This window comes from Mus caroli, unplaced genomic scaffold (assembly GCF_978045245.1).
Source record: "Mus caroli unplaced genomic scaffold, Mus_caroli_1 scaffold_5, whole genome shotgun sequence".
NCBI classification, from domain to species: Eukaryota; Metazoa; Chordata; class Mammalia; order Rodentia; family Muridae; genus Mus; species Mus caroli.
This window is the reverse complement of record NW_028227260.1, coordinates 34,037,745-34,047,135: the sequence shown is the minus strand read 5'-3', so window position 1 is coordinate 34,047,135 and position 9,391 is coordinate 34,037,745. Positions and strand designations below refer to the sequence as shown.

The window sequence follows — 9,391 nt, the reverse complement described above, 5'->3', positions numbered from 1 at the left end:
CAATACCGAATGGCTGAAAAGCACCTGAAAAAAATGCTCAACATCCTTAATCATCAGGGAAATGCAAATCAAAACAACCCTGAGATTCCACCTCACACCAGTCAGAAGGGCTAATATCAAAATTCCAGGTGACAGCAGATGCTGAAGAGGATGTGTAGAAAGAGGAACACTCCTCCCTCGATTGTAGGTGGGATTGCAAGCTTGTACAACCACTCTGGAATTCAGTCTGGCAGTCCCTCAGAAAATTGGACATAATTCTACCGGAAGAACTCAAATGATATGCACTCACTGATAAGTAGATATTAGCCCAGAAACATAAAGCACCCAAGATACAATGTTCAAAACACAAGAAATTCCAGAAAAGGGAAGACCAACATGTGGATACTTCATTCCTCCTTAGAATAGGGAAACAAAATATCCATGAAAGGAGTTACAGAGACAAAGTTTGGAGCTAAGACGAAAGAATGGATTATCCAGAGACGACCCCACCCACGAATCCATCCCATAATCAGCCACCAAACCCAGACACTATTGCATATGCCAGAAAGATTTTGTTGAAGGGACCCTGTTATAGCTGTCTCCTATGAGGCTATGCCAGTGCCTGGCAAATACAGAAGTGAATGCTCACAATCATCTATAAGATGGAACACTGGGCCTCCAATGGAGAAGCTATAGAATGCACCCAAGGAGCTGAAAGAGTCGTCAACCCTATAGGTGGAACAACAGTATGAACTAACCAGTACCCCCAGAGCTCGTAGCTCTAGCTGCATATGTAGCAGAAGATGGCATATTTGGCCATCACTGGAAAGAGAGGCCTCTTGGCATTGCAAACTTTATATGCCCCAGTACAGGGGAATACCAGGGCAAAGAGTGGGAGGGTAGGGGAGCAGGGCAGAGGGAGGGTATAGGGAACTTTCGGGATAGCATTTGAAATGCATATAAAGAAAATATATAAAAATAATAAATAAAGGAAAGGGGAAGAAGAAGGAGACACTTTTGATTTAGAATTTTTAAAAGGATTATGGAGCTGAGAAGATGGCCTTTTAAACTTGCAGATGTCTTCTCAAGTAAAAGTGCTTGCTTCAAAGGCATGATTTATGATATTAGTTCAGTTCTTTTAAAACAGGGGAAAAGCCAGATGTGGTCCTTGTAGTCTGCAGTCTCAGGATTCCTCCAGCAGGATGGGAGATGTAGGCATAAGAACTGACTAAAAGCTTGTATGCCAAATGGCCTGGAATATGCAGTATACTACACTAGTAGAAAGAAGAGAATGCCTGCCTCTAAGAATGTTGGAGTAGAGAGCTGAACTTAAATAAAAGTGTCCTCTGACCTCCACATTTGTGCTATAGCATTTGCAAGCCTGTACTCAAACACACACAAATACATACAAACACACACAAATACATACAAGCACACACTCGTACAGGCACTCACACACACACACAGAAACAGAGAGAGAAAAATACGGTACACACACATGACCTGAATCTAAAGTAACATGTCCTCTGACATCCACACTTGTGCTATGGCTATTGAATGATTCTAAACATAAAAGCACACACACACACACATACACACACACACAAACATACACAAAAATGCACACATGAACACAAAATTTTAGTGAAGTTATCACTGTATATCTTTATATTTACAAAAATGTGTCTGTGTGTTGGCTGTGTATCTGTGTGTGTGTCAAGGGTCTGTGAGATGCACAAAGAGGAGACATGCGTAGAACTTGCACTTAACTGAATGTAGACAGGTTTCACCTTCCCTGTTCTTTATGTGAGATTCATGCACTCTTCCATGTTCCTGCTTCCCTTTCTCTGCCTCCTAGTGAAAACTGAGAGAATTCTGTGGACTCGCCATCCACATCAGCTCCAGACAAGAACAGGTGTCACGTGGAGTCCTGTCAGCATGTTACCAGAGCACTAGTGACAAGATCACGTGTGTCATGATAGATAAGTCAGTTCCTTTGTCTTCCCTTCCTTCTGACCAGAGGCAGATGTTCTGTGCAGATGTGGGCCTATGTGAGACAGTACCCTGTGGTACCACACACATTAAAAATTAGCATATACTAAATGGGAGAGTGATTTTATCACCACAGAATGCAAGATGTGCTGAAAATTATCCATGTGACACAACTTATACAATTATGTGTGACAGAAAGCTCATTGTCGGGGCATTCCAGTACAGGCAGTCCTTTGAGCTAGGGGTAGAATTCAGGCCAGTGACTGATATCAGCTTACTTATGGCCATATGTGCTTGTGAGTGTTGTTTGAAATTTTGTATCCAGGTAGGAAGTGTAAAAAAACAAAACAACAACAACAAAAAAAAGAACTTGTTCTCTGGTTGATGAAAGAATAAGGCAGGGGTGTGGCTCATTCAGTAAAATGAATACCTAGTGAGCAGGAGAACCTCAGTTCCTTCCCCAGGAAGAAAAGAATGGCACATGCTTGCCTGTGAATGTAGAGACCCAGATTCCTGGGAATCGCTAGGCAGCCAGCACACACACACACACACACACACACACACATTTCCTAGAGTTTGTACATGTATATATTTTCTATAAACAGTGGCAGAATTGATTGTATTCAGATTCATGGAGCAAAGAATTATGTGCACAAGTGGATTTGCTTCTGTGTGTTGAGTGTGTTGCCTGCATGTGTGTGTTTCTGCTTAGACTCATAGTAGCTTCTATAATTTCATCAAGTCTATATATTCACCTAAGAACAGGATTGGGTTCCAATATTGGGTGGATATTAGATATGCATCAGACATGAATTTTTATATGCAATCAGAATATACTTAGGTGAAAGATCTCCCAAACTGAAGAGTTAAGGAAGGTCCCATCATGTCCAGTTCCCAGCCTATGTTCTCTCCCTCCCCTCCATAGTCCATCAGGCCTGACTCACACTGATGCAGTTCTCATGAAAGCCAGGAGGATGGAGCAAAACTAAATTCTTGCATTTTAGTGAATAGGGCTGATGTTTTACAGAGTAGCAAATATCCCCAAGTTAATGTATCTCTGGCGTGTTTGGAAGCTTCAAGGGTGTACTAGAGAAGTTCCGTTTGTGGATCACCACAGACCTAGTACTCAACAACTCACTTCATCGCTGCCCAGGCAAAAGTGAGCAATTAAAACTGTGTAAACAGTGCTCCTTCATAGAGAATATGGTGTCTGATTATTCAGGGACATTTTGTAAAGAATATAGTATTGATACTTGGACTGAATTCTCTGGCACTCAGATGCATTTCCCAAACATTCTAAGTAAAGGATTAAATGCCAGGGGTTCTTTTCTCTCTTTCCCACAACTTGCCTCTAGGTTGTCAGGCAGGATGAAGGTTTTAGGTACAGAAAAGTACTCTTCAAGCCACCAATAGAGAAATGCAAACATCACTCCAGCCAGAGAGGCTTGGATCTACATTGTGGTCCTGCCTGCAAAATATGCCAGGGCATCTATGGCATAGTCCTGTGGAGCAACAACCAACATCTGAAGTGACATAAGGCCCACTCCAACAGATGGGACCTACACCTGACACTGCTTTGGTGACCAAGACCAGAGACTAGATAGCCCAGGGACCTAAAGTAAAACTAGATACTATTGGTCATTTCCGAAAGTGGAGTGGATAAAATGAATCTTGGGGTACCCTCAGGAAAAATACTTGTCATTTCTGCAGACCTAATTGTGACATTCAGCTTCAAATGCTGATGCAATACACAGCTCTCAGCTCAAAGGAAAAGTATATTATGGAGTCAAATATGAGGGAGAAAATATGAGTGAGACAGATGTAGGTTATTACAAATTCCATGGTACAATATGGAAGCAGTTTGATGAAGTACTTAGTGTCACAGAGCAAATAAGCTACAAATCAATCACTTCTTGTATACATTGATGCAAGTATTAAGCATGCCAAAACTATGCTGTTGGCATTAGCTGCTATCTGATGAAATTTGTCCTCTTTGGTTTGGTAGAGAACTGTGGTTTTGTTAAGATAATATTATGTGCAAATAAAAGAAAAAAAATGTGCCAGTAGGACTGGTCCAACTTTATCTGACAGTGACAAGATGCTAGGTGATTCCAACACAGAGGGGCCAGGGAAGGGGTTCTTCTGAGCTAAAGAAAGCACACATAAACTGTAGTTAGGACTGCAACATTCCATTATATCCACACCACTGAAGTTCCAATCAGGTGATCAGTCTTTGCAGACCCAGCTTCTTTCTAGGAATCCCTGTTCCCACACACACAATGGGTCTCCCTCTCTCTACTCTAGCTCCCTGGTATCCAATAAGGTGTTGGTTGAGGGGCCAAAAAGTCAAACCACATCCTGTAACAAGTTCACCAATGACTGTTATACACAGGATGTTGAAAGTTACTCAGTCATGTTCTTTTAGGGTGAGTCTAGAGAAATAGCCTTTGGACTCGTCTCTGGGACATGTCCCTCATTTCCTTCAGTAGACTCAGTAGCCTCTACATGCTCTTAAGGAAGTAGGGGCAAAGTGCAATGAACATCAATCAAGTAAAGTCTCCATCATCGAGTAATCCATGCCGATCATTCATGAGTATCATTGACATTTGGTTTCTGACAGTTCACAGAAAGTTGAATATTCGCATCACAGAGAAGGCCACACATAGTACTTGTAGTTTAAAAATAATACCAGGAATACTTGAATGAAAAAGTGTCCACTATTTGTGAACAATCTGGGTGCATATACCTATATTGCCTATACATTAGAAAGGCTCAAAACATTGCTGAGTTACTACATACATAATTTCAGAATGTATCTGTTCATGGGTCTGAGTGTTCATTATTGCTATGATATCTATTCTTTCAAAGGAGTTCCTACATATTCCATGTAACATGAATAAGTGCTCTAATGTTCATTTTACTTGGCTGTCTAATTACAAACTTTATAGATAAATGGATAGAGAAAGTCAAGCAAGGAACAGAGCAACATCACAGAAGAAGATTGCATAAAGAGAGATCTCCATAAAGACCTAAGATGTCTGAGCCAGAATGGTATTGAAATCAAGGTTGACAAGTCAGGAAAGACAGAAATCAATAGTCATACTGACACTCACACATGTACAGAAAACTGCCAACTTGTACCCAACATTTCTCTGTGTATCCCATGTTCAAATCAAACTTGTGCAGTAAGGATTATGTGTCAGAGAACAGTACTAATGTAAGCATATATGCATACCTACAAATCTATATTGTGGGTTGGAGGATGGCTCAGTGGTTAAGAGTACTGCATGCTCTTCTCAGAGGTCCTGAGTTCAATTCCCAGCAACCACTTGGTGGTTTACCCCTTCTGTTTGGGGATCTGGTTCACTCTTCTGGCATAGTGGTGTACATGAAGATAGAGCACGCACATAAAATAAACTAATAAATATTTAAAAAACAAACATAAGTTAAAATCTAGGTATCATATACAGATCATTGTATACAAATGTAAGGTTAGAGAATTTCTAACAGAATGTACAAAGGTAAATCTCTGTCACTGGGTAATAGTATATATATTTCCCAGACAAGAAACCAAATAAAAACCAAACTTGGTGAATTAATGAAGGTGAAATCATTTAAAAAACAAACAAACAAACAAACAAACAAACAAACAAACAAACAAACAACACCGGGTGGTGGTGGCACACGCCTTTAATCGCAGCACTCTGGATGCAGAGGCAGGCGGATTTCTGAGTTCGAGGCCAGCCTGGTCTACAAAGTGAGTTCCAGGACAGCCAGGGCTATACAGAGAAAACCTGTCTCAAAAAACCAAAAAAAAAAAAAAAAAAAAAAAAAAAAAAAAAAAAAAACTTGTTTGAGGCATGACCAGGCTGGACTCACCAAACCATGGAGGTCTCCATGGAAATATCCTCAAATTTATAGAGGAACATTGTTGTCATGCTCATAGATGAGCCCTTTTATTATCCTCAGTGTGAGGCTCTAAGTAGCATGAGACCCGGAAGTAAAGGGAAGCTTGGGAGATGCCGGGAATCGAACCCGGGATCCCATACATGCTAAGCATATGCTCTACCACTGAGCTACATCCCCGGCTATGATACTGGGGTGATTATAGCCTATATCAAGATACAATGAACTTAACAGCATTTATAGAGCCTGAAAGGATTCACATCACATCTTTGCGTATGATTTCTCACTTCAAGTTTAGTATTTTGATGGGATGTTTAGATTATTTATACTATGAGAAAAACATCTATTTTCAACGGAAATTAAGAAAAATCAATAACAAGAAATGTTGTGCTCTGGAAAACATCACAGACTTACTATGAATTAAGGGTGTTATGTCAAATTTATTATAATGTGTATCTGCAGGGTTAGGAAGGTCAGGCCAAGGTGGCGTTAGAGGTTGGGTAGATGGAATTGCAAGGTTGGTACAGTGAGGCTGGGGCTGCCTTTAGCCCTGTGAGCCTCCCTTCAGGGCTGCCTACCAGGAGGAGCTCTCTGAGATCCAGACCCCACGGTGCTGGAATGCAGGATAAAATTATTTCTTCAGCAAATATTTACATTTATAAAGGTACCGAGGAAGTATAAACCTTGAATATCAGATAGTGTTAAGGGGACAAGCATACAGAGGTGCCTTGATCCTGCCCCTGAAGGAGACAGTCTTTTGCCCACCCCTAGTTTTAAGAACTGGAGTGAAGCGGTTTCTCTCACTACTATGTTCACAGGCTGTGCATTTGGATGCCCTGATAGGTGGCAGTTGAATCTAACATCCAGAGTGCAGTATTATGCTAACGCATTAAAGTGATCTGGTTGGATATCGCAGTGCCACAAAAGGACATCACAGAAAGGAGATTAACAAGTGGTACACTAGCCTAGACTGTGACAGGCATCATAGCTGCAAACACCCTCTTATTCTCTTATGGAGACTGGGGATCCCTGCATTGAACCATGTCCAGAAAGTTTACATCCCAACCAGCATCAACAGTTCTTTATTCTCCAGTGTGGCTGTCTATGCTCAGTCGTTTTTCCTTTTTTAAAATTATTCTCATTTTTATGTTATTTTATTTATTTACATTCCAGTCATGGCCCACCGTCAATCCACCTCCCACAGTTCCTTATCCCATTCCTCCTCCCTCTTGCCTAAGAGAGCCCCCCCCCTTCCTCTCCCTTCTCTGAGGACTCAAATCTATCAAATTTAAGCACATTTTCTCCCACTGATGCCAGACCAGGCAGACATCTGCTGTATATGAGTCAGGGGCCTCACATTGGCCCTGTATGCTCCTGGTTGGTGTCTCAGTCTCTGCGAGCTCCCTGAGGATCAGGGTTCGTTGAGTCTGCTGGTCTTCCTATGGGGTCCCTCTCTCTTTAAACTTTTTCAGTCCTTCCTGGATTTCAACCATAGGTTGGATCCAATGGTTGAGTATAAGTATCTGCCAGTGCCTCAGTCTGCTGTTCATAGAGCCTCTCAGAGGACAACCTTGTCAGGCTCCTGCATGTAAGCACACCATAGCATCAGTAATAGAGTCAGGCCTTGGTTCTCCATCCAAACACCAATGAAATGGATCCCAAGTTGGGCTGGTCACTGGACGCCTTTTCTTCAATCTCTTCTCCATTTTCTTCTCACAGATTTTTAGACAGAAACAGTTTGGGGATCAGGGTTTTTGACAGTGTATTTTTAACCCCGTCTTTCTATGGGAGTTGGACACTTTGAGTTCCCTCTCACCATTGCTGGACATTTTGCCTAAGGTCACCTTCAAAGAGTCCAGAGTCTCATACCTCCTGGGTATATGGAGGTGCCCCTAATTTCCACTACCAGAGGCTGCATATTTCAATTCATTCTCTTGGCTGTCTGGGCTTCTCTCCTGTCCCCTCGCATATCTGACCCTGTTCCTCCTTTCCCCTCTCCCTCTCTTCTCCCATTCAGGTTCTTCCCTCCCTCTGCCTATGTGATCATTATCTTCCCCCTTATAAGTGAGATTAAAGCCTCTTTACTTGGCCTTTCTGCATGTTACTATAGGATATGTACAACCTATATGTCCATAGGCTATAACTTAGGTATTCTGTTGTCTTTGGCTAATATCCACTTATCAGTGAGTACTTACCATGCAAGTACTCTGGGGTCTGAGTTACCTCATTCACAATGATATTTTCTAGTTCCACCCATGTGTCTGACAAATTCATAATGTCCTTTGTTTAAAAAAATCCTTTATAGTATTCCCTTGTGTAAAATAACCACATTTTCTACATCCATTCTTTGTTTGAGGGACATCTGGGTTGTTTCCAGATTTTGGCTATTACAAATAAGGCTGCTATGGACATGGTGGAGCACCTGTCCTGTGGTATGATGGGGTGTCTTTTGGGTATATAACTAAGAGTGGTATAGGTAGAGAAGGAACTGAGATAGCAGAATCAACCTCATGGTTTTTTTAAAATATTTTTTATTAAGTATTTTCCTCAATTACATTTCCAATGCTATCCCAAAAGTCCCCCATACCCTCATCCCCACTTCCCAACCCACCCATTCCCATTTTTTTGGCCCTGGTGTTCTCCTGTACTGGGGCATATAAAGTTTGCCTGTCCAATGGGCCTCTCTTTCCAGTGATGGCCGACTAGGCCATCTTTTGATACATATGTTTTTAATTAGATGTTTTCTTAATTTACATTTCAAATGTTATCCCCTTTCCTAGTTTCCTCTCCAAACATCCCCTATACCCTCACCCTCACCCTACGTCCCACCTACCCACTCCCACTTCCTGGCCCTGGTTTTCCACTATACTGTGGCCTAGAGTCTTCACAAGACCAAGGGCCTCTCCTCACACTGATGGTCTACAAGTGTATCCTCGGCTACATATGCTGCTAGAGACATGAGCTCTGGGAATACTAGTTAGTCATATTGTTGTTTCTCCTATAAGGTTGCAGACCCCTTCAGCTCCTTGGGAACTTTCTTTAGCTCCTTCATTGGGGACCCTGTGTTCCATCCAATAAGTGACTGTGAACATACACTTCTGTATTTGCCAGGCACTGGCATAGCCTCACTGGAGACATCTATATCAGGGTCCTGTCAGCAAAATCTTGTTGGTATATGCAATAGTGTCTGGGTTTGATGATTGTTTATGGGATGGATCCCCGGGTGGTGCAGTCTCTGAATGATCCTTCTTCAGTCTCAGCTCCAGGCTTTGTCTCTGTAGGTCCTTCCATGGGAATTTTGTTCAGCTTTCTAAGAAGAAATGAAGTATCCACACTTTGGTCTTCCTTTTTCTTGAGTTTCATTTGTTTTGTAAATTGTATCTTGGTTATTCTAAGTTTTGGGCTAATATCTACTAAGCAGTGAATGCATATCATGTGTCTTCTTTTGTGATAGGATTATATCACTCAGGATGATATCCTCCATTTGCCTAAGAATTTCATAAATTCAGTGTTT

The 9,391-nt window shown here is 41.6% G+C and overlaps 1 non-coding gene across 1 annotated transcript; it reads right to left on the bottom strand.

The window, feature by feature from the left end:
• Positions 1–5,985: 5,985 nt before the first annotated feature.
• On the bottom strand, positions 5,986–6,057 carry Trnaa-agc (transfer RNA alanine (anticodon AGC)). The gene has a single exon. It is a non-coding gene; the product is annotated as a tRNA-Ala (tRNA).
• Positions 6,058–9,391: the final 3,334 nt, after the last annotated feature.